The 14095-nt window shown below is 41.2% G+C and overlaps 1 protein-coding gene across 1 annotated transcript in view; it reads left to right on the top strand.

The window, feature by feature from the left end:
- Window positions 1–1213: 1213 nt before the first annotated feature.
- Window positions 1214–14095, top strand: part of mrasa (muscle RAS oncogene homolog a) — a 64670-nt gene continuing 51788 nt past the window's right edge. Inside the window, exon 1 of the mRNA XM_059970337.1 lies at window positions 1214–1847. The gene's annotated coding sequence lies outside the window, so the exon portion shown is untranslated. The remainder of the gene's footprint in view (window positions 1848–14095) is intronic.

Genomic DNA, 14095 nt, shown 5'->3' with positions numbered 1-14095 from the left:
CTCTGAATTCTCTGAATCTTTTCACAATATTATGTACTGTAAGTGTTTAAAGACCTAAATTCTCTGCAATCTTGCATTGGGAAATGTTCCTTTTGAACTGACTAACAATTCTCTCACGAATTTTGGCACAAAGGGGTTAGCCACGACCCATCCTTGCTTGCAAAGACTGAGCCTTTGATAGACGCTACTTTTATACCCAGTCATGATACCTCACCTGCTACCAATTAGCCTGCTTAATGTAGAGTCTTCCAAACCAGGGTTACTTGAATATTCTATGCACTTTTCAATCTTATTTTAACTCTGTCCCAACTTTTGTTGAGTGTGTAGCAGCCATCAAATTCTAAATTTGTGTATATTTACAAAATACAATTAAGTTGGTCAGTAAAACTATTGAAAATCTTTTCTTTGTACTTTTGTCAGTTAAATACAAGTTCACATGAATTAACATATTACAGATTTTTGTTTTTATTGCATTTTGGAAAATATCCCAACTTTTCTGGAAATGGGGTTTGTATATCCTGAAATGCTTTTTCTTCACAACCATCCACAAAAACTAAGTACTAACAGAAAAAGACTTACCAGAAACATACTTAGAAACTCCACCTATGCTTGCCCAAGCCTGTTCTCACCTAAGTCTATCCACCCAAAGCCTGGCCATTCTAACATTGGCCACTCCATCAATGGCTGTTGTAACAATGGCCACAATGCGTACACCTCTCTTTTTATTGGCGCCTCGCTGATTGCACACTGCCAAAAAGAGCCAAAAATAATGGAGCTCCTTTTAAACCTCACACTGCATCATCAACAAACGAACACTCCTGCTGATTTCAGCCCCACGTATGTGTGTGTATGTGTGTGTATGTGTGGGTGATTGTGTGTGCGTTTTTGTGTATGTATCTATGTATATGTGTGTTCATTTGTATGTGTGTGTATTTGTGTGTTGTGTGTATGTGTGTGTGAGTGTGTGCTTGTCTGAGTGCATATCTGTGTTTTGAGCGTGTGTCTGTATACACGTGTTGTGAGTGTGGGTGATTGTGCGTGTTTTGTGTATGTATTCATTTGTGTGTGTATGTGCATGTATATGTGTGTATTTGTGTTGTGTGTGTCTGTGCATGTGTGTGTTTTGAATGTGCATACACGTGTCTGTGCGTGAGTGTGTTTGTGCGTGTGGTGGGTGGCATGTTTGCTTCCAGGGTGACAGTAACCGCATATTGCAGCGGATCACACAAAGAAAACGCGTCCACACGCAGGCTTGACAGTCAAACCAGGAACATCCACCAAGGCTGACGTACTTGGGACTCGGCTGTGTCTCAGAAGCATTTGTTCGTAAGGGCCACGGCGCGTTCACATCGCTCACATAGAAAAAACGGAGGGGGGAGGGAGAGAGAAGGAAAGTCCCAGCCAGCGGCTCTCTATGTGTGTGAATCACTGTGGGAGACACAATGCTAACAGCGCTCTCAACCACCTGACTGCTGGCTGCATCGGTCTATATGCGAGTGTGTCCGCATAAAAAGCCCGGGCAGGAGGGGCAGCCGCGATACTGAGAGCAAGGCATCGAGGCGAAGGCTGTGAGGGCAGCGCTGCTGGAAGTTGGACACCCGCCGGTATTTTTAGCACCACGTATTGGAATATAAAGCACGGATTAGAGAGTTAAGTCTGGGCAGACTGGCTCCGTGATCTGAAAGGGGACGGCGGAGTTTTCTTTTGCACATCAGGAGGACAATTTACAACAGGGATAGCAGAGTGCCCTGAAAGAGGGGATGACAGAGTGACCGGCCCTGGGGGGCTTGCGACAGCCTTGACATGTTGACCAGCGGAGTGTAGGAAGAGGTGCGGCTACAGCGACGGTAAGTGACCGGGCGAATGTGTCGCCTGACCCTTCAGTCTGGATTTTACCCACTGAATGAAAGCAACCTCTATGCTTTTAATTCCTTTCTTTAACCTCCTTGATAATTGATGCAAAATATAACCCAATAACTGGCTCCCCGTGCGACTCTGGTCCAAATCGCTCTCAATAGATTGAAAAATTCTAGTAATGCATTCGAGACACTGCGTTTGGAAACGGATTGTCAAAGATTAACACCCGTGTTGATTTTTTTTTGTCTGAAGGGGCTGTGGTAACTTGATATTTAAGTCACCAAAATTCATTTTCTGGTAAATCTTGTCTGCCTGAGTTGATTTTGTTTTGGAAACACCGTGTCTCGTAGAAAGGGAGTACTTATGTTAAGAAGGGAGGGCACTTTAACAGCCTGGAGTTATTTCTGCCTGTTTTCAATCCAAGTCAGCAGTGTGAGAGTGAGAGGTTGCTGCTGGAGGGTCAGTTTTGCTTTCTGCTCATTGCCGTTGTCAGCATTTCGGGGCCTCCATTTTAAGGCTTTTCTGATAATACTTTTTTTGTTTTCTTTGGCAAGTACTTCAGACTGTTCCTCACAGTTAACCAAGAACTCATTGTACTTGCTAGCTTGCCGACTTCATTGCAAAGTCAGTAATAAACCAGAGGACACAGGACTGATTTCCACTGGATCTGTGGATCACAGAAGCAGGGCCCTATGGGCCCACCCTATCAATGCTGAACAGTGTCTATCTGTCCGGGGTAATCCTATGTGCCCGGGGTAATCCTATGTGCCCAAATTCAGACCATACCCCTCTTGTCCTTCCCCATACAGGTACTGTGCAATAACTCAGAAATCAGGTTTATTATCACTGGCATATGTTGGGAAATTTGTTGTGTTGCAGCACCAGTATATTGCAATATATTAAAATTCACTACAAGTTAGAACAAGAAATGTTTAAGTGTCATAGCAAAGGCAGATGAGCTCTGGGCATGGATCAATTATGACGTTGTAGCCATTAGTGAGACTTGGTTGCAGGTGGGGCAGGACTGGCAGCTCAGTATTCTGGGGTTCCGTTGATTTCGATGTGACAGCGGGAGAAATTGGAGGAGGAGGAGTGCCATTTCTAGTCAGCTAAAATGTCAGGGCAGTGTCCTGTCATGACAGTCTGGAGAACTTGACTAGTGAGGCATTGTGGGTAGGACTGAGGTATAAGAAAGGCATGACCACTAATGGAGCTATATTACAGATAACCCCACAGTTTTGGGGATTTAGAGGATTAAATTTGCAATGAGATCACAGACTGGTGCAAGAAACACAAGATCGTTATGGTAGGTGATTTTAACTTTTCACATATTGACTGGGAATCCCAGACTGTGAAAGGACTAAATGGGATTGATCTCGTACAATGTGTTCAGGAAAGTTTCCTTCACCAGTACGTAGAAGTCTCAATGAGAGAGCGTGCAATACTGGATCTGCCATTAGGGAATGATACGGGGCAAGTGACGAGATTTATGTAGGGAGGCACTTTGCATCTAGTGACCACAGTGCCTTTAGTTTCAAAGTAAATATGCAAAGAAATAGGTCTGGTCCCCAGATTGAGATTCTAAACTGGAGGATGGCCAATTTTGATCGGAGATAATCTGGCAAGTGTGGATTGGGACAGGTTGTTTTCTGGCAAAGGTGTACTTGGGAACTGGGATGCCTTCCAAAATGAAATTTTGAGAGTACAAAGCTTATGTGTGCCTGTCAGAATAGAAGTTAGAGATATTGAGGCCCTAGTTAAGAGAAAGAAAGGTACATAGCAGATACAGATAAGTAGGAATAAATAGGTGCTTACGGAGTACAAAAAAATGCAAGAAAACACATGAAGAAAGAAATCGGGGGTGGGGGGGGGGCCTAAAAGAAGGCATGAAGTTGCTCTAGCAGACAAGGTGAAGGAGAATCCTGAGGGATTCCACAGATATGTTAAGAGCAAAAGGATTATGAGAGACAAAATTAGTCCTCTGGAAGATCGGAATGGTAATTCATGTGTGGAGCCAAAAGAGATGGGGAAATCTTAAGTGAATTCTTTGCAACTGTATTTTATTTGGGAGAAGGCAATTTGGAAGTAAGGCAAAGCAGCATCAACTTTGTAGACCCTGTACAGATTACAGAGGAGGAGGTGTTTGCTATCCTGAGGCAAATCAGGGTGGATAAATCCTCAGGGCCTGACAAAGTGTTCCCTCGAATCCCACAGGAGACAAATGCAGAAATTTTACTTACCTAACCAATCTTATGGAGCTTTTTGAGGAAGTTACCAGGAAAGTGGGTGAAAGCAAGACAGTCGATGTTGTCTACATGGACCGTAGTAAGGTAGTTAATGTAGGAAGCTGGTCAAGAAGATCTTGGCGCCATCTGCCCATCAATCCCTGTGATTCTTCTATCACCTATCAGCCCCTTGCTTTTCCCTTTCGTCTCTTTACTCACCATCTTCCCTCTACACCAGGGGCTCACAACCTGGGGTCCACTGACCCCTTGCTTAATGGCACTGGCCCATGCCAATAGAAAGGTTGGAAATCCTTGATCTACACTCAGTCCTGATGCAGGGGCTTGACCAAGAAACATCGACCTTCCCTTTACCACCACCACTTGATTCACTGAATTCCTAGAGCACTTTATTAACCCAAGATCTCCTTTAAACCACATTTTATAATACTGTTTACATTGTAAATACAAGCTGGTATTTAAAATGCACATTTTATTCCATATCTGTACTCTATTTTGTATATAATTTTGAATTCTTTACAATTGTTGAATGTTGTCATTTCTCTGTTGCTTGTCGCACCAACACACCATAGCCAATTCCTAATACATGTAAATGTATACAGTGAATAAAGTTGATTGTTAAATTTTCTCCCCTCTCACCTTAAACCTGTGCCTCTAGTCTCAAACTCCATTGCCTTGGGAAAATATTTTGATTTACTTATCCTATCTATGCCCCTTGCAGTTTGTAAAGTTCCTCTTGGTCTTGGCCTTCCATGCACTAGGGAAAATGCACTCAGTGACCACTTTATTAGGTTCACCTGTACATCTGCACGTTAATGCAAACATCTAATCAGCCAACCATGTGGCAGCAATTCAATACATTGAGCATGCAGACGTGGTCAAGAGGTTCAGTTGTTGTTCAGACTAAATGTCAGAATGGGAAAGAAATGTAATCTAGGTGACTTTGACGGTGATGTGATTATTGGTGCCAGATGGGGTGGTTTGAGTATCTCGGAAACTGCTGATCTCCTGGGATTTTCCTGCATAATAGTTTCTAGACCTTGTAGAAATTGGTGTGGAAAAACAAATTAAAAAAAAACAACACACAGTTCTCAGCAGTTCAATGGGTGAAAACGCCTTGTTAATGAGAAGGGTCAGAGAAGAATTGCCAGACTGCTTCAAGCTGACATGAAGGTGACAGTAACTCAAATAACCACAGTGATGTGCAGAAGAGCATCTCTGAGCGCACAATACGCCAAACCTTGACGTGGATGGGCTACAGCAGCAGAAGACCACACTGAGTTCCACTCCTGTAGCCACTGTATTAGCTACACTCCTGTAACTAATAAAGTGACCAGTGAGTGTAAATGTCTGGTTAAAATTTACACCGGAAGGTAATCCTCCAACACAGCATAAAACTGGATTTACTGTTAAAGCAAATCAGTCATGTTTATTTTATATGGTGACTGCACTGTGGATATTTCAGAACGTACTGATGATGGTGTGTTGTAATATTGATAATCCCCCATTGCCACTTCCCCCTCTGATACTGGTAATTTAGGGAGGGGAAGCAAATCTACCAAGGGTATTCCCACCCTGTAGGAACAATGAACTGAAAGAACGCTGCCTGTACTTCAGATGTGGATTGTATAAACATGATTTGATGGCAGTCTGGTTTCCGAGTTCAGATAAAAGACCTGAGCCATTCAGGCTTGATTTGTGCTGAGGTCATCAATTCAGTTACTGATTTGGGATTAAATTATGAAGTGATCAATTCAGAATTGCTGTTCTTTGCAGCAAGTAAGGGTAAGTGATCAGATTAGCAATTTTGTTCACTTCAATCTGGAGGAATTAGTTCTCAGTTTGGTCAAGGAACAGTAGCACATCAATTTGATCTTGATTAAATTGTTTTGTTTGATGTGGTAGCTAATTGACACTTAAATAGCGTAATGCCAGGAGCAACTGAGCAATAGAATTTTTACTTGATTATGATCAACAATTAGTTGTGCAGAATTTAATACCAATTCTCCATATATTTAATATTTCTGTACATCATGTTAAACAAAATTACAATCCCATCTAGGCCAAACATCTCCCAGCCATTGTGAAATAATACTTTTAAATATCTTGCCACATTCTTGTTCTTTGCATTTTTTTAAAAACCAAGGGGATCCATTGTGAATTATGATTAGACTTTCTCTACAAACAGTAATGTTGGCCCTGATTCAATGATTGATTGGACGTGTTAAGTTGTACGAATATAGGTGTTCTATTTCTAAAATGGGTCTGTGCACATTTCATCTACAGCCAAAATCAAAAGGCAACAGTTCTAACAGAAATGTGGATACATCTCGGATTGGTTATATTACTCAATTAGAGCCAGAGTTCTGGAGCATTGATTCATAAACTTATTTGAACCCTACCATACCAGCTGGGTGATTTTAATACAAGTAATTAAACAAATCTGGAACTTGAGCTACTCTCAGTAATGATAGTCATCAAATTGTTGTGAAAATCCATCTGCTATTATTTAGGGAAGGAAATATACCATGCTAGCCCAGTCTGAATTTTACTTAGCTACAGACTCACAAGGACATGTGTACAGAAAGGTGCCAGAAAAAGGCCAGTAAAATCATGAAGGATCCCACCCACCTTGCTCATGGTCCATTTGTCCCATTCCATTAGGGAGGAGGCTATGCAGCATCCACACCAGGACCACCAGTCTCAAAAAAAAGTTACTTTCCCCAAGCAGTAAGGCTGATCAACACCTCCACCCACTAACCCACCCCTCCATACCCCCAACCACCACTACCTTACTTTTCCTGTCAGTCACCTAATGTAAGTCACTGATGTGCCTAGCATCACTTTATGAACATACAATCAATGTATGCAAGCTATCTCAATGTATTTATATTTATTATTTTTTATTGTGTTCTATCATAGCTTTTTTTGCAGTATCGGATCCGGTGTAACAATTATTTTGTTCTCCTTTGCACTTGTGTACTGGAAATGATATGAAATAATCTTGAATCTTGAAGTGACTCATTTTTAACTGCCTGCTGTGGCAGGAGTAATTAGTGGTGGATAGTGAATGCAGGCTTTGCAAATCATGTCCACATCCTGTGCGAGAATGCATCCAGGGATGGATACAACAAGCTTTACCGGGCAAAGATCAGAGTCAAGATTATCGTCATGTGCACAGGTGCAATGAAAAATGTACAGCAACATCACGGGCACAGGGCATCAGAAAAGGAGCATTCACAAAAAAGAACATAAATTAAAACTTGTATACATTTGTTTTACAAGAAAGAATACAAATAGAACAAAACAAGACAAGACCAAGTTAATTTTAGTGCAAAGTGCCATCATGTTGTTGAACTTAGTGAACAGGGTTGTGCCAACTCTTCAAGAACTGAGTGGTTGAAGGGGAAGTAGCTGATCTTGAACCTAGTGGAGCAGGACTTAAACCTCTGTACCTCCCACCTGATGGTAACTTTGAGAAGATGGCATGGCCCAATTAGTGGTGATCTTTGATGGAGGTAGTGTTTTTGAGGCAGTGTCTACTGCAGATAGTACTAATGGTGCTGAAGGGATGTGCCTCAGATATATTGGGCTGAGTCTTCTATTAACCTTCCATGTTTTAATTCTGTGGGTCCGGTAAAAATTGGTGCCCAACATGAATTTCCGAAGCCAGGCCAAATGATTTGTGTAAAAAAAAAAAAAAATGCAGCTTTGAACATCTCTTCAAATTCTGGTTTCAAATCAACATTTAATTAAGGAAGAAAAATTCTTAGTTTGATTGAGAAAGGCAGAGTGTGAGATCATTGACATTTAGTTTTTATGAGGGGGGTGGGAAGAAACAGGAAGCTCTCTTTTTCCGAGAATTGTTGCAAGATGGTTGGGAGAGGGAATTGTTATTTTGGCCTATAGGATCATCTAAAACAGTTTGTTATTTAAGGCCATTCAATGCCTTTTCTGCATTGTCCATGGCTACAGTTCTGTCTTCCAACTGTTAAAGCATCATTCTGTGAATCATTATCAGATAGAAGGAAACTTAAAGACTTCTGAGTCCTTCTCAGCTGTTTATTTTACTCTAGATGTTTTTGCCTGAGCAGTGTTAGGTTTCACCCTAGTTAAGATGACGACTGAGTGTTGAGTCATTGTGTGCCAAAGTCTATAAAGGGTTCGTGAAATAAAGAAACAATGGTACAGAAAGAGAAGTAATCACTGTAAGAAATAATTTTTTGAATAAATTTCAGAGCCCACAGTGTTTTCTAAACCACGTATTCTGAATATTCCCATTAACATGGAATGTGGTGTGCTTTGAAAGTCTGTCAAATTCAACAGCATCTTGTCAATCCTGAATGGAATGGAGACAAAGAATTCAAACTAAACACTGAAAACAAAATGCTGCAGATACTCTGTGGAATGGGGAGCAGGGTTAACAGTTCAGGTAGTCAACTGTTGTATCTGATTTTCTGGCTTCATCAGTCTTTTTACTTCCACGTAAAACGTAAAACAAGTTCTCCGTAGAGATGGAATGTTGAGACGTGTGTGCCCCTCCAAGTTCTCACACCATCTTCATCTGGAAGTGTATCACTGTTCCTTCATTGACGTCAAGTCTAATTCTGAGAACTGCTTCCCACAAACATAATGGGCATTCACCAGAAGAGTAACAGCAGGTTCAGGGGAGGCAGCTCACTGTGAACAGTGAGATTTGGACAATGAATACTGAACTTGTCTTTGAGACCGCAGCCAGAAAAAAACAGTGCTTTTATACAAATCACAAGATTGTTTCTCCCCATTGTTCTAATTATTTAGAATGTTCTAACCCAGAAGGCTGGCTGCTCAATATGGAATGAAAGCTAAAAATCTGGAAGAGAATAGATAAGGAGTGTAATGGAAAATAGTAACAGTCACTAAGATTACTCCAGATCTTTATGGATGGGGGAGGTGGGCTCCATCTACCCCACCTTCTATTTATCCTTGCATTTGTGAATAGATCCCAATTAGAATCAATTTCTATAAATCTTAACAGGCAAACAAAATTGTCTGATTAATGTGTAATTGCATTAAATTAGTTTATACAAGTGGGTAATTGTCTCACGATTTAACTTATTGATTTCAGAAATCAAGGGGAATTCCTGGGGATTCCTAACCCATTTCTTTGTTGTGAAAGATGAGTTTTTGATGATTTTGTAATTCTGGTCTTGTTTGTAGTCCCATACGCTGTTTATCAAACAAAATGGGAAATGCATATTAATACAAAATGCTACAGAATGATGAGTTTCATTGTTGAATCTCATCCCCATTTTTGCTGTTGAAATCACTGAGATTTTTGCTCTGGGAAGAAATATCTCTGGCTGTCCACTTGATCTGAGCCTCTTATAATCTTATACACCTCAATCAAGCAGCATCTCATTCTCCTCCACTTCAAAAAGAAAAGCCCTCACTCACTCAACCTAAAATGCGCCCACTAATCATCAAATGAAACAGGAGGCGGCTGTAAGAGAGTAGGAGAGATGGCAGGTAGAAACTGAGTGTGGCAAGGTAAAATACAAGCGGTCAGATAACATGACTGATTATCTGAGACGGTTAAATTTAATGTTCAGTCTGGAAGGCTGCATTTGCTAAGTCAGAAGATTTGGTGAATTTAATTGGAATTTCATCATCCATTTCCCTATCTGAAAGTTTCTTAATGTATCTGACTCTCCACACACCCACCACTCTGTGTAAAGCACTTGATATTCTTTCCCCCCCCCCTCCATAATTTCCTCCAATCACCTTAAAATTGTGTCCATTTGTATAAGCCTTTTCTGCCCTGGGAAGGAGTCTCTGGCTATCCACCCTATTAATGTGTCTTACCATCTTGTAAATCTCTGTCAATCACCTCTCATTCAATAGCTTCAGTTTAATGTCAGAAATGTATACAATATGCATTCTGAAATTCTTTTTCTTCGTAAACATCCACAAAAACAGAGGAGTGCCTCAAAGAATGAATGACAGTTAAATATTAGAACCCCAAAGCCCCCCCCCCAGCTGCCCCCTCCCACGATTAAGCAGCAGCAAAACAACCCCTCCTCTTTCCCCCCCCCCCCGTGCAGCAAATCATCAATAAAGACACAGACTTGCAGTACCCCAAAGGCTACTCGTTCACCCAGTAATTCGACATACCACTGGTGTCCCCGTCTCACTTCAAAAAAAAGTCCTATCTCCTATCTGTCTTTATAAGACATGCCCTCTTATCCAGGCAGTAGTTTAAAATAAAATTTAATCTTGACTACTCAGGGAAAACAAATCTCTGCTTTTTTAAATATATAATTGATGTGGCCCTCAGGTAACTCTGAACAAAGCTTTGACTTTTAATTGCTCTCTGAAGGGATCTACAGACTATACAGTGACCACGATGTTTAAAATAGCAATGATAAAATCAGGCTGACTAAAGCATGAAGAGAGGCAGTGAAATTTGACACTGCAGCATTGCTCCCAGCTCACTCAATCTTCCTGCAAAGATACAGGGGCACAGGTATCGGGAGAGCTGTCCCATAGATTAGTCTAGCAGCAAGCTGACAGTCATCGTTGGAATAATTCATTACTTTCTCAGACTGAAAGAACAGGATTCACCAGAGAATTGAGATAGAGCCATAACTATATACATTTGGGGAACCATGCTAGTGTCGGGCTGAGTGCAATGCTATTACAGCTTGTGGCATTTTGGAGTTCAATTCTGTTGCTGGCTGTAAGGAATTTGAAAGCCCTTCCTGTGAACTGTGTGGGTTTCTTCCAGGTGCTCTGATTTCCTCCCACTGTCCAAAGACATACCAGTTAGCAGATTGTGAGTTGTCCTGCAATTAGGCTAGTGTAAAATGGATAGGTTGCTGGGCAGTGAGGCTTGTTGAGCTGGAAAGGCCTGTTCCGGTGTAGCAATAAAAATAAATAACGGATGATCAGAGTGTGTCAAGGCTACTTCCTCAATCACACTTCAGGGAGACCTCCTCCCAATCACATTTGCTGTCCTCCAACTGATGCATCAGTACTCCTCCACTCTGAACATCCTCTGGAAGAAGCACCACATATGGTTGGGGATCAGATTGCCGCCTGGTTGAAAGACTGCTGTTCATGACCAAGAATCATTTGAAGACCCCACACAGCTGATTGAACTGACTGAGTCATGAGGGGTACTGTGGTTGCATTGGTCTGTGGCAAGCAGTGAATGAATCAACAGGAGGGATAAGCCTATTGGACCTCAGCCTCACAAACCCAGAGACTGCTGTAATATGTAATCTTCATATTACAACCTCCTCCCCATGTTATGTGGTAGTACAAATTTGGCTGCTGAAATCTGGGTAAAAGTGCAGTACCATGGACCTTGAGCTTGCCCTCTGTTGGTCGAGGTCGATCATGGATGTTGTGTCCTAGCTGACTATGTGATACGCAAGCCACGGCAGTATGATATGGAGAGCAAGCTGTTGCCCATGTCCAAAGTCTTCCCCATGAGTGGGTATAGATGCAATGCAGTGCAAGTTTGAGATCAGAGTTTTCCTTCTCTGAGATGAGGTGGCAACCACTGCTGATGAGCCTCTTCTGCCCATGTTGCATGGTTTGTAATTGTATTCCTAGATAAAGATTGGCTTTATATGACCCACTACACCAAAACATACAGTGAAATGCTGCGCTTGCGTCAACTCTAATGAGTGACTATTTTGTTGGGCAGCCTGCGTGTGTCGCCATGTGTCTGGCACCCCCCACAACTCAGTGACCCCAACTGTACTTCTTTGGAATGTGGGGGGAACCAGAGAAAATGCAAGTAGTCAAGGAAAACGTACAAATTCTTTACAGACCGTAGCAAGAATCGAACCCTGGCTGGTGATGACTGGCACTGTAATAGCGTTATGCCAACAGGAATGCTACCTTACCACCTAAAGTCAGGAGATCACAAGAACGTTAAGAACAAAAGCCAGAACATTCTACCTGGCCCCACGTGTCTGTTCTGCTTTTCAATAAGATCGTAGTCGATCAAGAATCATTAAAGTTAAAGTCACTTCTTTCTCTTTGGAGGTAGTCACAACCAGGACAGTTTGAAGCACCGCTGTAACTTGCTACTTATAAGCCTGCACCTGAATGTTGTCTAGGTCCTGCTGGATGCAGGGAGGAGCTGCTTTAATTGCTGTGGATCAATCAAGTTAAATGTTGGACATTCATTAGCAAACTCCTTCACTTCTGACCCTATGATGGGAGGAAGGTCACTGCTGAAGCAGTGGAAGATGTCTGGCTCCAGGACACTGAGAAACTCCTGCAGTGATCAACCAAAGGTAACCAAAACTATCTTGGTTTGAGTAGGCCTGACTCTGGCCACTCAAGGCTCACTGCTCTGTGTAGGTCTGACTTCAGCTGTTGGTGGCTGTAGAGGCCAAGTCATTGGATATATTTGAAGTGGAGCTTGATGGATTCTTAATTAGTCAGGGCATCAAAGGGTATTGGGAGAAAGTAGGAGAATGAGGTCGAGAGAGATAATAAATCAGACATGATGGAATTGCAGAGTAGACTCTGGGCCGAATGGCCTAATTCTTCTCCTATGTCTTATGGTCTCAGTTGTTATTTGTGTGTTTGAGTAAAGGCTTTCTGATACACTGGAAAGCAGAGTATTTCTGATGTTCTGGAAAACCCATTTGGTTGAGGTTCTGGCATAGAGGAGATTAGGTCCTTAACTTCCCCATTTTGCCTTAATTAGGATGTATTAATGTTGAACAAGTGATTTCGAGGAACTTCTCCACACCCTGAATAGATTAATAATATGCATGTTCTATAAATAGCTAAAGTGCCGATCTAAGTTCAGACCTTTCAATATCTCAATTTCATCAGAGATAGATATTCCTGGCTATATTCATGTAGATAGGTTTGATTGTGTAACACATGACAAGTGCTGTATCCAAAGAACCACTCTAGATGATAGGTCAATTGCAGCCTATGCATTTTCAAATAGTGTGCATTTTCAAAGAAGGGACCAGTGTTGTTAAGGTTGTTATTGCAGTGAAGTTGCTGAGGTTCTTCGTGTTCCTTTGAGAGGTATCAAGTTGAGTGGAGTTAACTACATTTTTTTTTTAAAAAAAGCATGATGGAGCAATTACTCACTGATCTAATCTAGAATTGTGTAAGAAAGCAGCTGCCTAAATTTAGTTTAAGATCGTACTTGAAGTGAGATCTGTCCACTATCGATGTGCTATTTCCATCTGTGTACAGCATCAGCAAAATCAGTTTGTATTTCTGATGCTTGACACAAGGTGCTGCTCCTTCCAACACCAAACTAAATATGTAATTAGGTTAGATGCAAACCAAGAGCCTTATCTGTTTTCCATTCACTCTGGTTGTGAATCCATGGTGACCAAATAAATTGTTATCATAGAATAGGATGAAGATTGTGTGAAGAATAGAGATGTTGATTTTTTTTTTGTTTCTTTCTAAGTAAATTTATTATCAATGTGCATGTATGTCACCATATACAATACAAGAAAATATTTATTTTGTGGGCATTTACAATAAAGTAAATAATACCATAGAATCAATGATAAACTACACACGAAGACTGACAAACAGCCATTGTGCAAAATATGGCAAATCATGCAAATAAAAATAAAAATAAATGAATATGTAATAAATAAGATTGAGAATGAGTTCCATAGCAGGCAATGATGCATCCAGACAGGAATATGTTCTACTTATTTCAGCAGTAGCATGCTTGTTTTTAAATATTTCTGAAATATTCTGAGTGCATCTGAGCAATGGGCGGGGGGGGGGGGGGGAATGGAAGCAGCAAGATTAAGAAAAGTTTGCATACAAAGTTTAAATATCTGAAGGCTATAAGTTATTATTCTAGTCCGTATAACTCCGTTCTTTCCATTCTGCATAATGGATGTAATGCCCAGATTCTTTTGTGCTGTAACTTGCAGAGTTTCAGTATATTTGGCAAAATGGTTCAAAAAGTGTAACCTCTCCTTTTATAGGAAGGAGAGGTCAAA

The sequence above is a fragment of the Hypanus sabinus genome, chromosome 5 (genome assembly GCF_030144855.1).
Source record: "Hypanus sabinus isolate sHypSab1 chromosome 5, sHypSab1.hap1, whole genome shotgun sequence".
NCBI classification, from domain to species: domain Eukaryota; kingdom Metazoa; phylum Chordata; class Chondrichthyes; order Myliobatiformes; family Dasyatidae; genus Hypanus; species Hypanus sabinus.
The sequence above is the reverse complement of the archived record's forward strand: the minus strand, read 5'-3'. Positions and strand labels throughout refer to the sequence as shown.